Source organism: Oxyura jamaicensis, chromosome 2 (genome assembly GCF_011077185.1).
Source record: "Oxyura jamaicensis isolate SHBP4307 breed ruddy duck chromosome 2, BPBGC_Ojam_1.0, whole genome shotgun sequence".
Taxonomy (NCBI): Eukaryota; Metazoa; Chordata; class Aves; order Anseriformes; family Anatidae; genus Oxyura; species Oxyura jamaicensis.
Window position 1 is genome coordinate 13390125 of NC_048894.1, and position 20813 is coordinate 13410937.

Sequence of the window (20813 nt, forward strand, 5' to 3'; positions counted from 1 at the left end):
TTTCCCCTGAGCTGTCTTGCCTCCCAGACCAGTTCCTGGTGCCATTTCACCTCCTAGAAAAAAGACTAACACTTCCCATTGCTCTTCTGCTCTCATTTCTTTCCTTGGTTTAACTCCTTGGCTTGACTTCTGTTTCAGAGTTTAACTGTGGATGAATTCTTGCTTCTCTTCCAGTTTCCATCCACTCCTTGTTTAATCAAAAGGCTAGGTAATTCCCCACCATGGACATTATATATTGACTGAATTGACTGCAGGCGAAGATATTCAAGCTGCCAAAACTAGCAGAACTTTTTGTTTGCTTATTTGTTTGTTTGTTTACAATGAAAAACAAAAAAGAAACAATTTAGTGAAGTACCTTCAGCAGGCTGATATGCTTAAAATAAATTCCAAATAAAATGACTAAAACCTTCAGAAATGACAGTGCAGTTCATAGCACAACTGTTAAGAAGTCCAGCTAACACCACCAGTGTGATGAAAGTAGTGTCCTTGTTTCACCATTTTAGAAAAAGACACACTCTTTTCAGCATTAATGTTGAACTGTGATGAGTTTTTTCTCTCATTTTTAAAAGCTTAGGTGGAAAAAATAAGTTGTCCTTTCCTTCATCTACTACTTTTCTGTTTTCAGTAACATCTAAAGGCCATAAGATCACAGTATCATAAGATCACAGTATCATAAGATCACAGAGAAAATGGAGAAGAAAATAAACTGGATAGATTTACAAAAATCTGATATCTGAAACACAACTTTGACATTTTTGATTTTGAACTTAAGTACATTTTTATCACATAATGTGTGATTAAACTTTTTTCCATTAAAGCAGATAGATCCAACAAGCTACTTTGAGAGGACAAATTCTCAAAAATCACAGGCTGTTAGGTTATCCTATGAATAACCCAGGATATTCTAGACCATCTGTGATTTCTTTTTCTGAGAATGTCCTATTTAAAGACAGATCTGGTTCTTAATATGTAAGGGTGCATTTTTATCTCAACAAGCTTATGGATGAAAACAGTCTGTGCTGACTCTCAGTTCCTTGTTAGAGTCCTTCATGTCTCCTTCAATCTCAAATCTTCAGTCTTGTGCCTATTGCAATAGTTGTCAAAAAGTTATAAGTCCTATTATTGGTCAGACATCCATCACTGTCCAGATTCCTGAACCTTTTTGCCACTTCACTTGCAATTGAGGAATAAATTTCCGCATTGCAAGTCCCCCAGTTCTGTGAGTGACCATTTCACCCAGAATCATCTAGCGTTTCCATTGGTGAAAATTTTATACAACCTTAGATAAAAGGCTGTAGAGCACTGCTATACTGTAGTAAGAATTTCAAGTCTTCTTTCATTTGTAGATACCATTAATATTTTCTAGTATAACTGCAAACTTATAATAAATTTGAGCCTGGCAACAGTTGTTTTCAGCATCACTGAAAAGTATGCTTTAACAATCATCACAAAAGTCTATTCTTTGCATATTTCTCTGCAGAAATATTCCATGGAACATGAAAGTCTGTGGACTACCATGTGAAAATCATTGTCTTACAGTTCAGGAAATTTTGATAATTTTAAATAAAAAAATAATAATAAAAAAAGTTCAGAGGTTGTGGGAATTTTTTCATTTTAAGAATGATATTTCTCTTTTTTTAAAGTTGTGGTCTTAACTATGTCTTCTTTGTGATTTCACCATCTCGTATTTTAAGGCAATACAGGATGAAGGGGATGATTTTAAAACTGTGTGGTATAATTGGAAAAGAGATGGCGGCCAACACTGAATAAAATAAAATAAAAATAATTTAAAAACACACACACACAAAAAATAAAAACATACTGGATGAATATTTCCTGCTCTGAGAATGCAGGAAAATAAAGTAGTTGAACAGAACAACAGGACTGAGAAGGGGGTGGGCCAAAGGGAGCACTGTGAAAGGCAGTCACTGAGGTGTCAGTGCATAAAGCTGCTTGAACATGCATAAGATTCCCAAAGACTTTAAGCACCGAAGACTGCAGATAAACTCAGAGGGACACATTCACAAAGTCATAACAGTCTTATCCTGCTTAAGAAAGTCTAGAAACACTTCTAAACATCTGTAGGTATATGGAAATTTGCCAAAATCTGACCCCATTGCTCCAGTCCCAAATGTGAAGCCTCCTTAACTTCAGGGTAACTCTGATATATTCAGACAACACACACAAACTACCAAATCAGTGACTTTGCAAAAAAATTGTCCTGATTTTTTCTTGTTTTTCATCTCTCTCATGTAAATACACAGTAGCACTTGATGAACAACCAGAATATATTAAACCATCTTAACTGAATAAGGTGAGTGTACAGTGGTAACCTCTCCTAATCTGTTTTTTAATTCACTAGATAACAAATCTGTTGCCTAACAGTCTACTGCATATAGCAGAGAGGAAGTACTTTACAGTGGCATAATTAAAAAGATTCCTACCACATGTGTAATGATACAATCTCTGCTTTCTTTTAAAGGTTTCCTTTCCTTGGATTTACACAAAATTAGTTGCACATGTGACTGTTTTTGCTGCAATATCATCCTCAACAACTTAGTACACCGTCACACTAACCTCTCAATTAACCCTTGTTTCAAGGACTGTTCAATGCAGATGCAGCAACATTTCTTTTCTGGCAAAGGACATGCTTTGCTCACTGCTAGTGACCTTTGATATTGCTGAAGATCTGGGCGTGCTACATACGCAGGGTCTCAGCTAATTGCTTAGTTGGTGTTGTAGATCCACAGCTTGTAGGAACCTTGAAACTACTGAAGTATAAACATAAGTCCTATGTCTAACCAAACATTGAATTTGTCCAGTTTTCCATCAGCAAGCTTCACTCTAAAGTGTAGATCTTGCTTTAGTTGTCTGGAAGGTTAATAGACTTATATTGTAGGTCCAATGGACTCCTTAGCCTGTATGAGAGCAAAAGGTTAAAATAATAAAAAGAACTCAACCCAAAAGCTTACAGAACATTGAAATAATACTGTATGAACAGAAGCTGTCTGTTATCTATCACACATTTAGTGGGTATCTCCAGTAAAGAAATAGCATTAAATCTTCAAAATAAAAGGCATCTGAGTTTCAGAAAACTGACTAAACTGTGTTATAGAAATAGTGGTATAATGACAGCAATTACATACAAAAGATCATCTAGAAGTTAGATGACAATTTTTTGTATTTTAATCTAATACACCAATATTAAAAAAAAAAAAAAAATAGAATGAATTTACTTAGGATAAGACAAATGGGGAAAAATAAGAAGGAAGGGGAAATATAGAAGGGGAGAAATAAGAAGGAAGGGGAAAAGAAAAGGAAAGGACACTCATGACTCACTTTCTTGAGTCTTACCTATTTTTTGCATTGTTACTTTTTTTGTTTGATAACCTGATAGATACTGATTTCAGTGCTATTTCCAATTGAATTGCTCACATAGTTATGTACTTTGTCATATCAAGGTCAGCCTTCTTGAGTGTTCAGTCTATAATACATAACAAGGTAACATATACATGAACATAAACATTTATCAAAAAAAAAAAAAGATAACTCAAATTTAAGAATACTTTAAAAGAGACTATAATAATGGCATTTCAAAATTCTTGGCTTGTTATTTGGTGATATCCATCAAAAAAATCTTTTTTTTCTTTTTTTTTTTTTTTTTTCCATTTACTATCACTTGATAGGTTGGCATCTTTTTTCATTTCTACCAATCACAAATTATATTTTCTCTAGTCAATGAAAGTATATGATTCTAGATTTGATAGAAAATATCTGTAATTCTTGACATTTCTCATGATGATTGTTGAACCTGTTTTTTCTTAGCATCTCAGATAATTGTTAACTTTCCAAAAATAATTTCTGTATTATTTTCTCTACTAATAACTAACAGGAATTTCACAGCAAAGAAGATGCACACAAAAAAAAAGATTTTCACTGGAGAAAAAAAAAAAAAAAAAAAAAAAAAAAAAAAAAGATTATTTCACGAGTATATTCAAAATTCAGAATATTATTATTAACATTAAATTGCTATCTTTAAAAAAATAAATAAATAAAATCAACCTTCCTAATAAATACAATTTTTAGTGGTGAAGAGAGATCACTGTCCTGGATGCAGCTGGAGCACTGGAAAGGTTTATCAAAGCCAACATAAAGAACTCACCATCCAGCTTCTCTCCAGCCAGTCTGAGGATGAAATCAACTGAAAACCAGGCAGCTGTCCCCAGAATAATAACCGATCATTTTAAGAATCCCAAATAATTTCTGAAGCACTATAGTCTTTGTTCTTAAGCTTTTCTTTGAATTATCAAATAGAAAGTTAAATTAAAATAGGAACCAAAACATAGTTCATACATTCACATGAATTCATAAGCTAGAATGATATGAAGAGAAGTGTGCATTGGGACCTTCAGAGGGTGATTCATCTCAGCCTGGGAAAAGAGTCTAAAATAAGCTAGTGAATCACATTCTGGAGCCATCTTTTTCTTTCTATTAATGTGAAGTGCTGAAAAGTAAGCTTTATACCAACCAGTATTCATTTTATCTAAAAATTTTAATAGCAATAAGACACAAACTCACAACTTATTTTTGTTTTCTGTCATGCTAAACTGTACTTATCAGGCAGTAATGTTATTTTGACAATGGGAATATCATCTGCGAAAATGAAGTTTGAGACTCATTAATGTATGGATAGTGTTGATTTTTTTATGCTGACCAGATACATGATATTCAACAGTAATTTAGATGTTTTCAGGATGAATGCAATGTAGGCTTCAGAACTTACTCAAATTTAGAAATGAGCTGCTCAAACAACAAAAATTTTATTCACTCACAGTTGTGCCTAAAAGGAACATAAGTCTGTGAATTTGCTCTATTTGGAAAGAATATAAACAAGCATTACAATTATTATTATTGTTATTAAATCAGGATTAGCAATACTTGATTAGAAAACAAAGTATTTTTTTTTTTCTTCTCCCCTTGGATTCTTGTGGCTGATTCAAGAATGTTGCTATGCTGTGTAACTTTTGTCACTATTCTAGATTCTTTAGCCAGATCCAAAACCTTTAAGTAGGTATCTTCAGACACTTTCACCCTAACATTTGTAACATCTTCTATAACAATGTCTGTTCTAGATGATCAGATTTATAGACAAACAGAGAATTAAAAGGATCTCTCATTTACACAGTTGGAAAATGTAAAATTTACATATATGAGTTTAGCGCCATTTATGATTAAAGAAACCCAAATATTCAGTAGGGTATTTTTCCATTATTTTTTGTTTTACTCTACGGCACACTCCTGCTCTTTATTCCCATTCCTCCTTGCTCTCCTTGTTTCATACTGATTTTGTGGCATGTAGGTGTGCCTTGCATTGCTTAAAACATCTTCTACCTAATATTAGAGGACATCACTGGAATAATTTTTGTGAGGGCTGAATACAGTGAACTGATTGAGAATGGGAATTATTTTATTTTTATTTTTTAGTAGCAGGAGGATTCAGACTCCACGGACAAAGATTCAATCATTGTTTTAACAAAATCCCTTTCTTTCTGAATATCTTTTATAGGGAAATGTTTTCCCTTTTCTTGTTTGTTTGTTTTTTTCTTTAAGAGTAGGTTATCCTACTGATTTTGGCCACAGAAATTATTTATCTATTTATTTATCTCTGCTATATAATTTATCTTTTCTATATAATGTTGGAAACATACATCTGAAGTTTAAGATTCTGCTTTACTCAATCTCCTTCTTTCTTGGAGCTGAAATGGAATAATAGAGGAATTCCTGAATAAATTCTGCCTCTTAAGGGAAATAGGTATAGAGAAATATGTATACCATGATACTTCCATATAGCTATGTAGGGATTTCTTCCCCCCCCCCCCCCCCCCCCATCACCTTCTGGAAAGGTTGGCATATATAATGTTTTACAGTCAGTCAAAAAGATTATGTTTTCTAGAACCCTGTCAAATGAATATGATTGATGCATTAGTGGAAAATACATACTGAGGAAATTAGAGTATTTGTGCATTAAATAAACTAACATTCTCTATTTCAGAGGTTTACAGACAAATGAGCAATTAAGCTACTTGATTCTTGCATTTCAATGTGGAAATTGATTTCAGGGAAATAAGGTGCACTATTTAAGGTGGTGGTGGATGCCACAACATTTACATTGGACCATATAACCCATTCCTGAACAGGACTGTAAATTTTTGTCATTTTGCTGGAGAGCTTTACAGAGGAGGGGAAGAAAAAAAAAATAGTTTCAAAATGCGTATTCATTGTGGAGGGGAAAAGATTTCATCATTTAATTTGTTTTCAATTCAGGAAAACGTTCCATCTTAACACTATTAATTATGACAGGCTAAGGCTCATATAAGCTGTAGTCCTTAAAGAATATACAAGTGCAAACCAGTTATTTTATCTCATAATTCATTAATGTCAATTTCAGTGCTAGTCAAATTGGAAGTAAAATTTTCAGCTGTTGATTATCTACTGCAGAAATAACAGAGATGCTCTAAAATTTGCTTAAGTTAATATTGTTTTGTACACTGATAATTACATTATTTTAATCAGTACTTTCTACAGAAATTCTTGTATAATTCTTATACTGGAATTTTATTTTTTTAATTAAATTATATTAAATTCATACCAGTGTTACCTCGTATTAATTTTTAATTATATTTTGAAAAAATATAGGTACATCGGATAATTATCATCTTTTTCTTGTTATGATTTTTTCTAGAATTTAACTGTTTTGATATCTAATCCTCCAAATACTGTGGTTCATCAAGTAATCAGGCATCAGCTGAGATGTATAATTTTGTTTGTTCTTCATGTATTGACCATGATCTGCAAAAGTTTCTCAACTTTCAACCAAACTGTCCTGCATTTGTTTTTGCTAAAAGCAGATACATGGTTACCACAGTTCAGATATTATACACCAAATTTAAGTCACCATTATCTAATTTTTCATTTGTTACTTTCTAACTCTTCACATGGGTAAAAAGGGGTGTAGACCACAAATGGTAAACTATAAATTTATTGTTAGTCTTATTAAAATCTAAATAAAATACAAAACAACCACAATAACACTAAGAACAACAACAACAACAAAATCCTATCATTATTAGTTCATTTACAATTATATGAACCTTCACCAAATATTCATGATTCTTCTAGTCCAGTTTCTCTATTTAATGGAAATCAGATGTCATTAATAATAACACTAAAAAACATTAATAACATTAAAAATTATTATGCAAAACTTATTTTCCCTGCATATGCTCTTTTCCACCACAGCTCTGTATCCTCAGACCAGCAGAGAGAGTCTTCCTCAGAAAGAGCAAGACATCTGCGTCAAGTAAACAGCATCCCCAAGGAGAGTCATGTTGATGATAGGATTTCTTCTTTTCCTTTGCTGTGATCATTATAATGCTAATGGTTTCTTCCTCCTCCCTGTAGGGTCCAGGTGGGGATATATCTTTATAGACCGCACATTTTCATACCTTGCACTTCCTTCATTCTTCCTTCATTCTACATACTTGCATGTAGAGTACATGGTATGTTTTACTTACCTTAGACGTTTATTCTTTACTCTCTTCATTATTACTAAATCAATGTTGCCCAACTCCCACTCCTTTAACTGATCATAGTTGAATGTGGTCTCTGGTTTTGCTCTGTCTCTTACCTTCCACGCCCCACACAGCATCCTGTGTTCCAACTGAAATCACACCACATTTATATTACCCTAAAACTGCCTCATTATGTTGGGGTCACATATTTTGTTTTGCAAAGGGTAACTACTTGTTAACACTATCTATAGAAAAATTACAACTCATTTTTACACTATTACACAAAGACAAGCATAAGTTAAACAAATTAAGAAATTGACTTCTGGTCATTAGACAGTTTTTACAGCTTATCAAGGTAGAAAAACACTCAGAATAGGCTAAGAAAAGTTCAGATAAGATCTGGCAAGTTATCATACCAGATTTTCTTTCCTGAATTGCTCTGTAATACCCAGTTTAGTGTCTTTAAAAACTTTACACTTTTGCTGATTTATGTCTCCATGCAATGTAGTTTGAAGGAAATATATGTATGGGTCTCATGACTGTTGTAACTGAAGAAGTTCAATGCATTCTTGCACACTTGCATTTTATCAGTCTCTTGACTTCCAAACATACTGTGTCTCACAAAAGCCCTAGAGGAAAGGATTATTTTCTACACCAACCTACTAGTAGTGAAATATGAGAGATCTTAACCAGATAGCATACCACACAACTAACAGTGCTGAGGAGAGTATTCTAAAAACACTTTTGCCCTGCATGTCAAGGTAATCACTATTAACATAAACAGGAACTTTTGCTAATTCTCTCCAAAGACTCCCTCTTTTCATATCTATTTTGACAGTGTGTGCTATTTGAGTGCTGTGTGGAACTTTCTTTGCTTTGCTATTTGACAGTCTAGGTTCTGCAGTTCTGTTCATGAATGTCAAGCCAACAAAATCTCTTGACATTTAGGTAAAGAAAAATTATTACATGAAAATTTCCATCTTAAGGTATGGTATGTCTCATATTCAGGATCATTTCTTACAAAGATTCAGAAGCACTGTCTGATTCCTTTATAAGCTGTCAACAGTGATCAAATGTCCTTTTAGAATATTATTTTTTGCCCTGCATTTTATACATTGTTTGGTTTTAATCAATGTTATGTAGTTTTAACATATATATATATATATATATATATATTTTTTTCCTCCCCACTGTCTCCATTTGATATTATCTACTGAAGTCTTTCCAAATAACACAGAGTAAGAAAGTTGGTCATACAGAAGGAACAGTTACTATGTGATTAGCTGAAATATCAAGGAAATAAGCATGTTATGCTAATACAGCATTTTTTTTCCCTCTGAATCCATGTGTGCACCTGCTTTGCAATAAATCCTTTTATTGACATTAGGTTCCTGTTGGTCTTGATATAGATCAGACAGTTGCAATGGAAGGGTACTGCACTAATTTTTCAGAGATTCCCAGGAACTTCAGGATTTCAACATATTCAGAAAACCATGTTTTAGTAGGAAATCTTATCACCTCTCCTAGAAAGTCTACTATTTTTAAAAATCAGGTAGAGTCTTCTGCCTCATCTGACCTTTACTTTGATGAATTCCTTCAACCTTCTGGAAACAAAAATTTTCCAAAGTCTAATGAGAAAAATGTTGTCTATTTAACATCTTAGAGAGAAAGAAGTGACTAGGACTCAAATCTAAAACAAGTCAAAAAAAAAAAAAGGCAGAAAAAAAAAAAAAAAAAGAAAATTTTAAGGTAATAGTGACAACATTAAAGTGAGGCCTCTTCTCTGCAATGATTCTTCTAACACTCGTGAAAAGCTCTACTGACATATTCAAGTTTTGCTCCTAAAACCTGATGCAATATAAAAACAGGCAACACAAACAGAATGACAATGGAATGGAATGATCAAAAAAGAACCTAGAGAAGAGAAAGCAATGGGGAAAATTCATTCTTGCTGGAACTGCAGCTTACTAAATATGTTTAAACCAAATTATATAATTATATTGCTATCAGTATATTTTGGATGTTTCATTGTAATTTCTAACTTTATTGCTGCATTCCCTTTGGAAGTACACCCCATCAATATATATATATATATTCACACACATATATACACAGTATGGTTCATGAATTAAATTTCCAAATGCAACTAACATTTAGGTCATTAAAAATAGCTGATTATTAAGCTGTCATTGAGAAATTTGACATTGCTGTTCAGAGAAAAGGATGACTTGCTGTACTTTGTATTCTGGGCAGTGACAGGAACAGTGTCTGTTTTCCCTGTAATAGTCTCAGGCTGAAGTAACATGCTTTTTATGTCTAGTGCTAAGCTTGTTATAAAAATCATTGTAACACTGCTGGCTACACATCCTGTGCCAAACATAGTACCTGGTACAGATTTGCCACTATTAATCCAGTTAGTGCACACACTTTTGGACTACCCTGGGAATCTTTCATTCAATAAAAAGGAGAGAAGGAGCAGAGTGTCCCAAGGATGAGTTCTCCCATTCCTCTGTGCTTAGAGATGAAGGCTAAGGAGGAAGACTACCAGAATAAGAATGGAGTCAATAACTGCTTAGAGAACTCAACAGATGCAAGTCCACAGCACCTGTCAAGTTGCATTCAAGGGTGTATTGAGAGAACTCCCTGATGTGTAAGGCCACTTCTTACATCTTCCAAAGGTTGTAGAGAACACAGGAAGCTCTCTTTTCTTTCTCTCTTTGCAAAATTGACCAAAAATACAGTCTAGGGAACTATAGGCTGGTCAGCCTTATTTCAGTCCCTGGTAAAATTGTAGTGTGAGCCTTCTTAGTCTTCATTTCTGGACACATGAGGGAGAAGAAGGTGACCAGGACCAGTCAACATGGGTAACCATGCTGGTAAACAAGTGTAAATCATTCCTGACACACTTAATTGCCTTCTATGATAAAATGACCAGGAATAAGGAAGATGGGAGATTGGTGGGTGTCACAGAATCACAGAACTGTAGGAGGTGGAAGGAACCTCAAGAGATCATGGGTCCAACTCCCCTGCCAAAGCAGGTTCCCTAGAGCAAGTTGTCCAGGTAGACATCCAGATGGGCCTTGAATATAGAAAGGTATGTCTCACACAATATTCCTTTACTGAAGGTGAAATTTTACAGGCTGGGTGAGTAGACAGCTGGATCATTAAAAAACTAAATAGATAGTCAGGCTCAGAGGACAGTGATTGATTAGTAACAAGTAGAGTATCACAGGTACCTGTCTTGTGATCTATCCTCAAAGTCTTTAAGAGGAAGACGGCAACGGAGCACATACTGTATAGAGCTCTGATGGGCTCTATATAGATGCCTCCTCCACTCTGGAGGAGACAAGTGAATGCACTCTGAACAGGTTTGCAGGTGACACACAATTTGTGGACAAAACAATATGCTCAAAGGTAGGGCTGTCATCTGTCAGTCTGTGCTCAATGAAAGGAAGGAGAAAAACAGCTGTTTTCAGTTCTCATGAGTTTCACATTTTCCTTATTTCTGAATCACATGGGATAAATTCCCGTAATTCTAATCTGACCTTTTAGATACAGCTGAAATACAAAGGAGAACTCATACTCAACCTGATACATTTTGAATAGTTCTGAGTTGAGAGCATGAACAGCTAGCAAGCTTGATCAAGTATTTTTTCAGAATTTGTGTGTCAGCCCATTTCATTTTAATTAGACCAAAGCTTGCAAACATTGCTCAATTATCCAGTCACTGCTTGCTGACTACTAAGTATCAAAAAGCCCTCAAATGAGTTTGCTTTCACCTGATTGCAGGTTTATTCATATGATTCCAGCCTGAAGGAAGGAAAAAAAAAAAAAAAAAGCTCTTAGAAAAGTTGTATTCTGATAGATACAAGGTGCCTCATCTATCACATTTGTAAAAGCCTACCTAAATAATTATTGACTCATTGCAGTTTTCTTGTGAGAACCACATTTTTAATAATGTGTCATTACTGTGTAGACCTCAAAATACTGGTTAACTTGCAATTCTTTTATTAATAAACCAAATACTTTGAAATATGTCAAAGCCAAAATTAAATGCCAAAGAGGAAAAAAAAAAAAAAAGATGCATTTACCTATTTGATCTAAATAATACTACTTAAGGAAGTGCAGGAAAAAGTATAAAAATATCTTTGGGAAGTCAGCATAAAAATTTTTTTCATACATTTTTTTTCTTCATAAAATGTGAATGCAATAGAACATTTTATAATCTGCATAAGACTTTTCATATCTGTAATTATCTGTACCTACAAAGTGTAACAAACTGTAACACACACACACACACACCATCTTCCACCAAAAGCAAACTTGCCAATGCCTAGCCCATGAGCCACATCTCACAGATCATATGCTGGTCTCTGGGACAATGATGATGAATTCAATGATGGAACTATAGAACTGATCCTTTCCAAGACTACTTCCCAACTCAAAGAAAATTTGTGCCTATAAACCAGATTTACAAAGTGGACCACAGACAGTCTATTTTTGCCATTCCTTATGTCACATCATAGATTGCAGGACAAAGCAGTACAACTTTCCTCACTTCCTACCACTCACTCCCGTGCCATTTCTAAATTGTGCCCACTGCACATCTTGCCTACTGTTGTGGTTTAACCCGGCTGGCAGCTAAACACCACACAGCCGTTCGCTCACCCTCCCCCCTCCCTCTCTGGGATGGGGGAGAGAAACGGGAAAGTGAAGCCTGTGGGTTGAGATAAAGGCAATTTATTAAGATAGAAAATAATAATGATAATAATAATAATATGTACAAACAAGTGATGCACAATGCAATTGCTCACCACCCGCTGACCGATGCCCAGCCCAACCCTGAGCACCCGGCCCCCCCAGCCCGGTTAGCCACCCCTATATATTGTTTAGCATGACGTCAGATGGTATGGAATACCCCTTTGGCCAGTTTGGGTCAGCTGTTCTGGGTTTGTCCCCTCCTAGCTTTTGCTGCACCCCCAGCCTGCCCGCTGGCAGGACAGAGCGAGGAGCTGAAAAGTCCTTGGCATAGTGTAAGCATTGCTCTCCAGCAATTAAAACATCAGCATGTTATCAGCACTCTTCTCATCCTAATCCAAAACATAGCACCCTACCAGCTACTAGGAGGAAAAATAACTGTCCTAACTGAAACCAGGACACCTACAAACACAAAAAACATTCCCCAGGTGCACAGCAATTTCAAAACTGGTATTGAAACGTTAATAATGATGCTATGATTCAGAAATTTTGAAAACATTCTGGGGTTACAGTATTGTAGGGTTGTTCTGCTCTAATAATTCTTGTATCACATGTGCTATTGTAGTTATATCTTTTTCCACTCCTAAATCTAATATACATATCTTTTATATGGAAAGAAGGGATCCAGCCCTCCCAAACTCCATGTAGACTGGCCTGGCTTTTCTAGTTCCTTCAATATTATGCATAATATCTTAGATGTAGAAAAATCATTGAAGAACTTTTTTTTTTTTTTTTTTTTTTTTTTTAAATATCATTTACCCTTTCTCCAGAAATCCCTTAGATAACTGTTATTCAAGTCTTTCCAGTAAAGCAAGAATCAGTGACAGAAATACAATCACTTGCTGGTGTACAAGTAAGGCTCACCTTCTAATGAAATATATATATATATATATATATATGTGACCACATAAACTCTGTGTATTTGTGTCTTAAAAAAAAAAGATTTAACTAATTAAGTCTTCCTGACTAACCTAATTCTAACATTGGATCTATATTAGATTCAACCTTTACAACCTTAATGTTCTTTTTTTTTTATTATTATTTTTTTCAGTTCTTAAGACGCAGCTCCTTAGATTTCAGTAAAAAATAAATAATAAAAATAATAAAAAAAAAAAATTAAGAAATACCCTCTTGCAGAATCACACTGACATCCTCTTGGCTTACAAACAACTTTGGGATCCTATTACATCACTCTGGTGAATGTCTGACTGGCTATTTGATGGGAATGTTACTTCCTTGTTTCACAGCTGTCAGTTCACTGCAGGGAAGGGATGTGAGGGATATTAAGATTTAGGAATCCTGATTTTTTTTATTTATTTTTTTTTTTCTCCAATTAGAGACAACCCTGTCATTGTCTCCACAAGCCCAAACTCCTGCCTGCATCTTTGTCTTCATCCAAATCCAAGGCTTTCTCCAGTACTGCCATTAACATTTCTATTTGGTTAGAAGAATCTCACAGTGGCTTAAGAACAGTAAGTAATTAGTCTCACTCATAAATCTGGATGTGGATATGCTCCCAGGGGGGTTGATAGAGCTGAGCAACTACATGACTCCTCTTCCATGGTGTGAATAAGGCACATGCCTCAACAGAGAATGCTAGCAGGGTGGAAAGTTTATACCCTCTTTTACTTGATCTCTTCCTATTTTCTATTAATTTATTGTTCAGTTCTGAGGTGCTTTGTATGAACTCAGGCAGGAAGCTGAGACAAAAACAGTGGTTAAGAGCTAGTACACAACGTTCTGTGATTCTTTGAATGCGCTCATCTGTTTGGGTCTGCAGGACTGAATACAAAATTTTGTATTTAATTTATATATAGTAGCCATGTCTATGCACAACTGAGGATATAAATAGCAAAAGCAGGGTACAAGGAATGCAATTTAAATAATCTGAAACTGTTTTAAAGAAGGCATCTGGAAACTATCTGGGAATAATCCATAAGGGTGATACTTATTCATAAAAACTTAATGAAACAACCTCGCACTGACGCAGAATATAGAAATCCTAAATGCATCAGATAAAGACCCAAGTCAAGTTAATAGTCACATTTAGAAACTGAAAATATTAAACAATTCAGATCAAAGATAAAAACAGAGACTAACAAACAATGATTTTTATGGACAAAGGAAATGATTATGAAAACAACAATGGCCAAATAAGTGTGTAAAACCTGTGAGTGATCAGAACCTGAACAGCTCAAAAGGTAGGAAGAAAATAATGGGAAGACAGAGACCAGATAGGATCCATGTTCAATATAGTTAATAAATAGATAAATATTAATAACAAGGAGCAAGATTCAAGTTCATAATGACAGGAATGGAGTAAGGATCTAATCCAAGGAAGAAAGTACCTCTGTAAGAGAAAAGAACTGCAACAGAAGTGCAACTCAGACCTCTAATATATCCAGAAGCTGGACAGAGCATAATGCAAATGTTCTTTAAAAAATAATAATAATTAAATTGTTTGAATTAGTAGTGAAATGAAGCTAAACACATCATAATCAAATTACTTATGTATCTAGGTATCAAGTTGGAACAGTATTCCTTCTTACAGGTCAAAGATAGCTTGAATTTGCCCACTATTATTATATGACTGATACAGATGGAAATGTAGGACTTCTCTTGTAACTGCCAGCTGAATACAGAGCAGTTACAATTCCAAATACAACACATAATGATCAATAGGAAAGGAACACACTTGTGCTGCCAGAAACACAAGAAAAACATCTAGGATAAAATGGTATGATAAACAGCTGATGTATAATTACAACATATTAAAGAATGCCAGACAACCATATGAGAGAAAGTTGGATAACCAAGAATCACAGCCCCAAGAATAACTTTGGAAATATGACATATGAAATAGTCAGGAGAGACAACAGTCATTATGCATGAACAAGCTATAAGATAGCTTGTTCTCATTTTGTGTTGTTTTGTGCAGTTTCAATTGTGTCATCTTGTGCCAGTATGGAAACTACTCCATTAATGAATCTAGTTTAGAATGAAATCTGTGACTGTTTTATCTGGAGCGACTTTGTGTTTTGCCTGAGTCTGGAGCTACCACTAACAACACTGGATGACCTTTGTGACACCAAAAGATATGAACTGCTAAAGTCACTGCTAGTGGGAACAAAAGTTTGGAAAGAAGCAGCAGCTGTCACAGGCTTTACACAAGTGTTCTGAAATCTTCTGTCAGTTGGTAAAACTTCTAAGTTTCAGGAAGTTTTAAATTAATTATGATTCACCTACTTATTTCTCTTCAAATAAACTATTTTGCTTTGTTAACAAACTAAAAAGAATAAAAAATAGGTGTCACTCTAAACAGGTGTTGTTCATGTGAAAACTTTATTTTTATCTTTCTTGCATGGAGCTCTTCTACTGAAAAGATCTCAGAAGAGATGTTATATTTCCTGTTAAGGAATAAGATTACTAAGAAAAGGAGAACTTAATAATTGTTTAAACTTTGGAGTTGATTTCTTTTTTCCTGACAAAACCTTGATGTCTACTAAACATTTTAATATATCTATATTTAGTTAATATATTATTATTATATATTATTATAGATATTACTATATCTATATTTAGTTAATTCAGATTTATAATAATCTGAAATATTCAGTTGTCATTTTTTGTAATTACTTATTTTGTCAAGCAGAAAATATTCTTAAGTATATTTCACATTCTTCTACTAGGTGGGAAATGGAAGTATGTTACCATTATTAGTAGCATGTATAGTCATTGTGCTATGTAATAGTCAACAATTTGGTGTATGATTTATAGTCACACTAACTCTCTTGAAATTCAAATCATTAGGAAATCTATTTAAAAATGAAAATGTTATTTTGCATAACAGCATTTATTATTTGAACAAAAGATATAGTGAAGAATTTCAGAGCTTATATTCAATAAAAATTGTTTCAGAAATAGTAATGAGAACTATGTTCATTTAACTCCTTTTTTTTTTTTCTTCAGTCAAAATAACCGAGTAATAAAATAGTTTATCTTTGATCCAGCCTGACAAATTTGTGAGTGACTTATTTCTGTTTTACCACATGTTCTCTGACGTCAATTTCTTAGTTGATTTGTTTGACCCATTTTGTTATTAAATTTACCCCAGAGTAATCTGGACCAAGAAGAAAATAATTTCTTGTTTGTTTATGACACAATCACAGATGTGAGAATTCCATCATTGTCACTACATAGCCTCAGTCACAAGTGCAGGTTATTAATCTAGGTTGAAAGAGAAAAACAGAGATATTTTGGCTTTATTTTCAGATTCATATATATATATACACAAATCAGTGATATATATATATATTGTGGTTATGTATGCTTTTATTCCAGTCATTCGCATATTTTTATTTTTCGACTAAATGAAATATTAGAAACAAAGATCTGAATGGTGTTTGATGTAATGGGAGGACATTAACTCACCCCAGATGACATTCTGTCACTGTACTGTAAGTGGTGCGGATGCATTTATGAGGCCAGTAAGTACCAATACCATCACACACAAGTAATCACATTTTCTCTGTGTGGTATAGAGAGCAATCATCTACTTAGTGTAAGTCTTTTCCTTTCCCTCTAATCCATCTGGGTATTCACAAGGACTGAATAAATTGTTTATTCATCATAAAGATTAATTTCAGCTGGTGCTGCTTTGCTTTCGGTAATGAAAGAGAAATAAAAAAGCAAAACAAAACAAAATACAACAATCTTTAACTGAAAGAGTAGCTTCGTCTCTCTTATTCCATGCAGATGGTGCTGTTTACCAGTTATCTCTCAGAGCAGGGAGACCAAAGCCTAGATGAATCACAGCTGGTTCAAACTAATCCAGAGAAAAGCTGAAGTTAATGAGGAGAAGAAAAGTAATTTGTCAAAATGTGTGATTACCATGATCTCACAGCTAGTCAAACTATAGCCCCACTAATTGTCTACCCTGCATGCAAAAATCTCATCTTTGATACTCAAATCATAGTGGTGCCAAGAAAGTTTTCTTCATGAAATGTTTACAAACTAACCCTTCTCTAATTTCTGATTGAAAAAAAAAAAAAAAAAAAAAAAAAAAAAAGGCAAACAAACATACAAAAACAAACAAAAAACCCTCATCTTTCCACTTGAGAATTAATTTTATTTATTTATTTTTTCTATCTTTTAGGACATTACAACTAGCTGGGTCACTCTACTGACTTTATTTGGAAGGGGAAGGTCATGCAGGAGCTGCAATCAAGCTTTGTTATGAACTGGCAGCTGCTGAGGAAAGAGACAGGGAAATGAACCTAGTCCAGGTATTCCATAAGTCACAGGGTGTCCCTCACCTTATCTGGACAGATACACACCTATAAACTTTATTCATTTAGGAAGGTAACCATCTATAGCTACTTAGTCTGAGAGACCAGGCAATTTTTATTGGTACAATTGCAGATGAATACCAACAAGAAGTAAGACAACAAACATCACTTACATCTGAAAGGGTCTAGATGGCTCTGTGCTATGCAGGTGCATGCCTCTTCATAGCGTAGTAGCTTGAAGGAAGAATATGGCAGTAGTTTGACCAAATATCCAATTGCTGTAAATAAATGAAGAGCAATTTAAAAAAATCAGGGAGAAGGGAGGAAGTAATCAGCTGCACGTCTGTGATTTCTGGGTGTAAGGTATTTGTCTTTTGCTAAGCTTCCACATGAAACTGCTGGCTGACAGCAGAGCTGTGGTCTAAACAGCAGCCACATCTGCGTGAATTAGACTTTGTTTTTCAGAAGCAGCATTTCTAAACATTAGCAGAGAAATCTTGCATTTCTCTGTTGTATAATATAGTTGAGTGTATATAAAGCACATTATTATTCTTGGCAGAATAAATTACTAATATTTTCTTAGCCACCAAAGTTAATAAAAATATTTGTTTTGCATGGAAAAGGCACATGGGTTCTCATGCACTTACTTTGCCTCAGGTACTCAGGTGGTTTTGGAACATGCTGACCTAAGATCATAACCTTCCACCCATTTGAATGTGCTTTTCTCATATAGCTAGAGAGTTTATGCATTCCTTAGCACCTACAGGAAGATTTTTATTTACTAATTAGTGAAGTGAGGAGTCATAGTTCTTAAGCTTAAATGTCATTGCTGGAAGGAGGCAAATGTCACATTCATATTAAGGAAACACATGAGAAAGCACATAGTGATGTATAGGGGCTTGGGCTAGACATATGAGTAGTCACCTTATGGACATCCAGGCAATTGCAAAAGTTAAGAACTGACGAGATAAAAACAGCTGCTAGTACCCGTTTCATGGAGACTGGGTTAGACAAACATCTTTGAGGAATCATTGATCCTGCCTTCAGGCAAAGCAGTGGACAACATGACCTCCAAAAGTCTGTTTCCAGCCCTATTTTTCTGTGATGAAACCTAAATTTCCTTAGGAGGATCAGGTGATTGAGAAGAAGCCTTCTTGTTGAGTTAGCCATCAGGCCTAAAAAAAATTATTTTCACTATTGGCTGTGTAAACTTTTTTTTTTTTTTTTAATCTGAATTTTTATTACTTTGATTATTTTTCCATTATGCCAGCATAGGTATGCACTATGCTGAATACCTTCAGGCAAGGTAAGTCCTCAAGGAGAGTATTAAAAAAATTATTGAATTAATGCATGTTTTCTTTGATATTTTTGCTGCCTGCAGACAAGAGTAATTTTTTTTTTTTTTTTCACCCTGGCTGTACTGATTCTGAAGTAGAACAGCTTTAGGGGTCTGAAAGTGACAAGGAGCATAGCGTAGACCCTATTTGCAGAGAGACCTACACTTTCTTTATTGTAGGGTATCCAAACTGAATTGTAGGACAGGTTGATTTTTATTTCCTATTTCTGTTAAAAAAGAAAAAAAGAAAAAAAAACATTTTTAAAAAAGATGCAATTACATACAGATAGCTTTCCATTTATCCAAAAAGATGTTAAGAAAAAAAAAAACAAAACATATAAAAGACCAAAGTTTCATTAAATATATATGTATATATAATTATATCTTCAAGTTGTTGTTCCTTTATAAAGAATGAAAATATTGGCATTCCTTGACAGGCAAGAGTGATCACTTGATACACAGATAAGGTGACGTTCATCATTTTTCACACATAATTAAATACAACAAAAGTAATATTTTAAATAGATAAGCAAGCACACAATGGGTAATTATGTGTATGGAGCTTTCTGTCTTGTTGTGTATAGAGCTTAATTAGACCTTGAGGGACAGTGCAAATTTGCTAATCATATGTGCCAGTCACAGCCAACATTTTGTACCAAAGTTCCAGACTCCTGTCTACATCTGCACATAATTTACTTATTAGTCTAAATGCACAATTTTAGCTCTTTAACATTCGGTTTTGATTGGTTTTGCTGTATTAATGGGATAATAACATCATTCATAATCAATGTTCTCCAAATGTAAATGATTTTAATTGTTCACACATAATAGTGTTCTCTATTAAAAAACACATACTGATGCCTAGCTGAGAAAATTAATTTGCTGTGTTTGTTACTATAATGAAATAAAAGTTGTTCCAATTTAATGAATTCAGCAGTAGATTTCATAACTTCATTATGAACATAAACTCAATTTTCTGTGGGTAACTTACCATTAGTTCAAATGAAAAGATTCATTCTCTGGAAAATTCAAGAGTCACTGGTTCTATTTCTTGGGGTCAATCCAATTAATAAAATGAGAAATATTTAACAATGCCATGGAGTGAGTATTACAACATGGAATTGAAATAATTCTTCCCTCATCTTGAATTTCATAGTTTCCCCAGCTGAATTGCCATTTTTTTAAAAAAAGTTTCTCAAGGGAGAAAACAGAAGGGAAAAAAGAAAGAGAGAGAACATCATTTAACTATTTTTATGCTAAATTATTATTGCATCTTCTCTTGTCAACTTGAAATCAGTGGCTCTGTTTTTGTTCAGGAGATCAATGAAATAAAATTAATTGCTGAATTCTAAAAGTATATACTTTTAATGCAGATATATGGGAAACATCAACACTGAGGATTACTTAATATGTGACGTACTTCTCCACTGCTGGGCATAAAACTGTAGATATTCGTTCTGAGATCTAGTGGAAAAAGTTAATATAGACAATGAATTTAATTTGATAACATAAAACTTGACATACAAGTTTTGTTTGTTTGTTTTCTAGGTCTTAAAACCATCAGTTATTAAACTGAGGATCTGGGGATGGAACCATGGGGCTACAAGAACAGAAGTGAGCTAACATGGTGAAAATTAAAAATCTTTTCTTGAACCCTGATATCACAGAAATTCCTCAATTATTTCATATGTCCCATTTCCAATTAGCTTATTATTATTATTTATTTACTTAAAGATTATTTTTGGTATGTTTCTGGGCTCCTAAAGTCCTCCCAAGAAAGTAAGTCCCAACACAATAAAACTTGTAGGTATCAATTTAACAAACTGTTTTATGTGTTTTTATACATCTTGGTATTTCTGT

General features: G+C 34.1%; 2 long non-coding RNA genes across 2 annotated transcripts; one reads left to right on the forward strand and one right to left on the reverse strand.

The window, feature by feature from the left end:
* Window positions 1–1068: 1068 nt before the first annotated feature.
* On the forward strand, window positions 1069–10620 carry LOC118161162. Its single transcript, XR_004747883.1, has 3 exons — window positions 1069–1080; window positions 1588–1594; window positions 10542–10620. It is a non-coding gene; the product is annotated as an uncharacterized LOC118161162 (long non-coding RNA).
* Window positions 10621–11758: 1138 nt separating this feature from the next.
* On the reverse strand, window positions 11759–19998 carry LOC118161163. Its single transcript, XR_004747884.1, has 3 exons — window positions 19945–19998; window positions 17791–17895; window positions 11759–12183 (listed from the first exon to the last, which is right to left on the reverse strand). It is a non-coding gene; the product is annotated as an uncharacterized LOC118161163 (long non-coding RNA).
* Window positions 19999–20813: the final 815 nt, after the last annotated feature.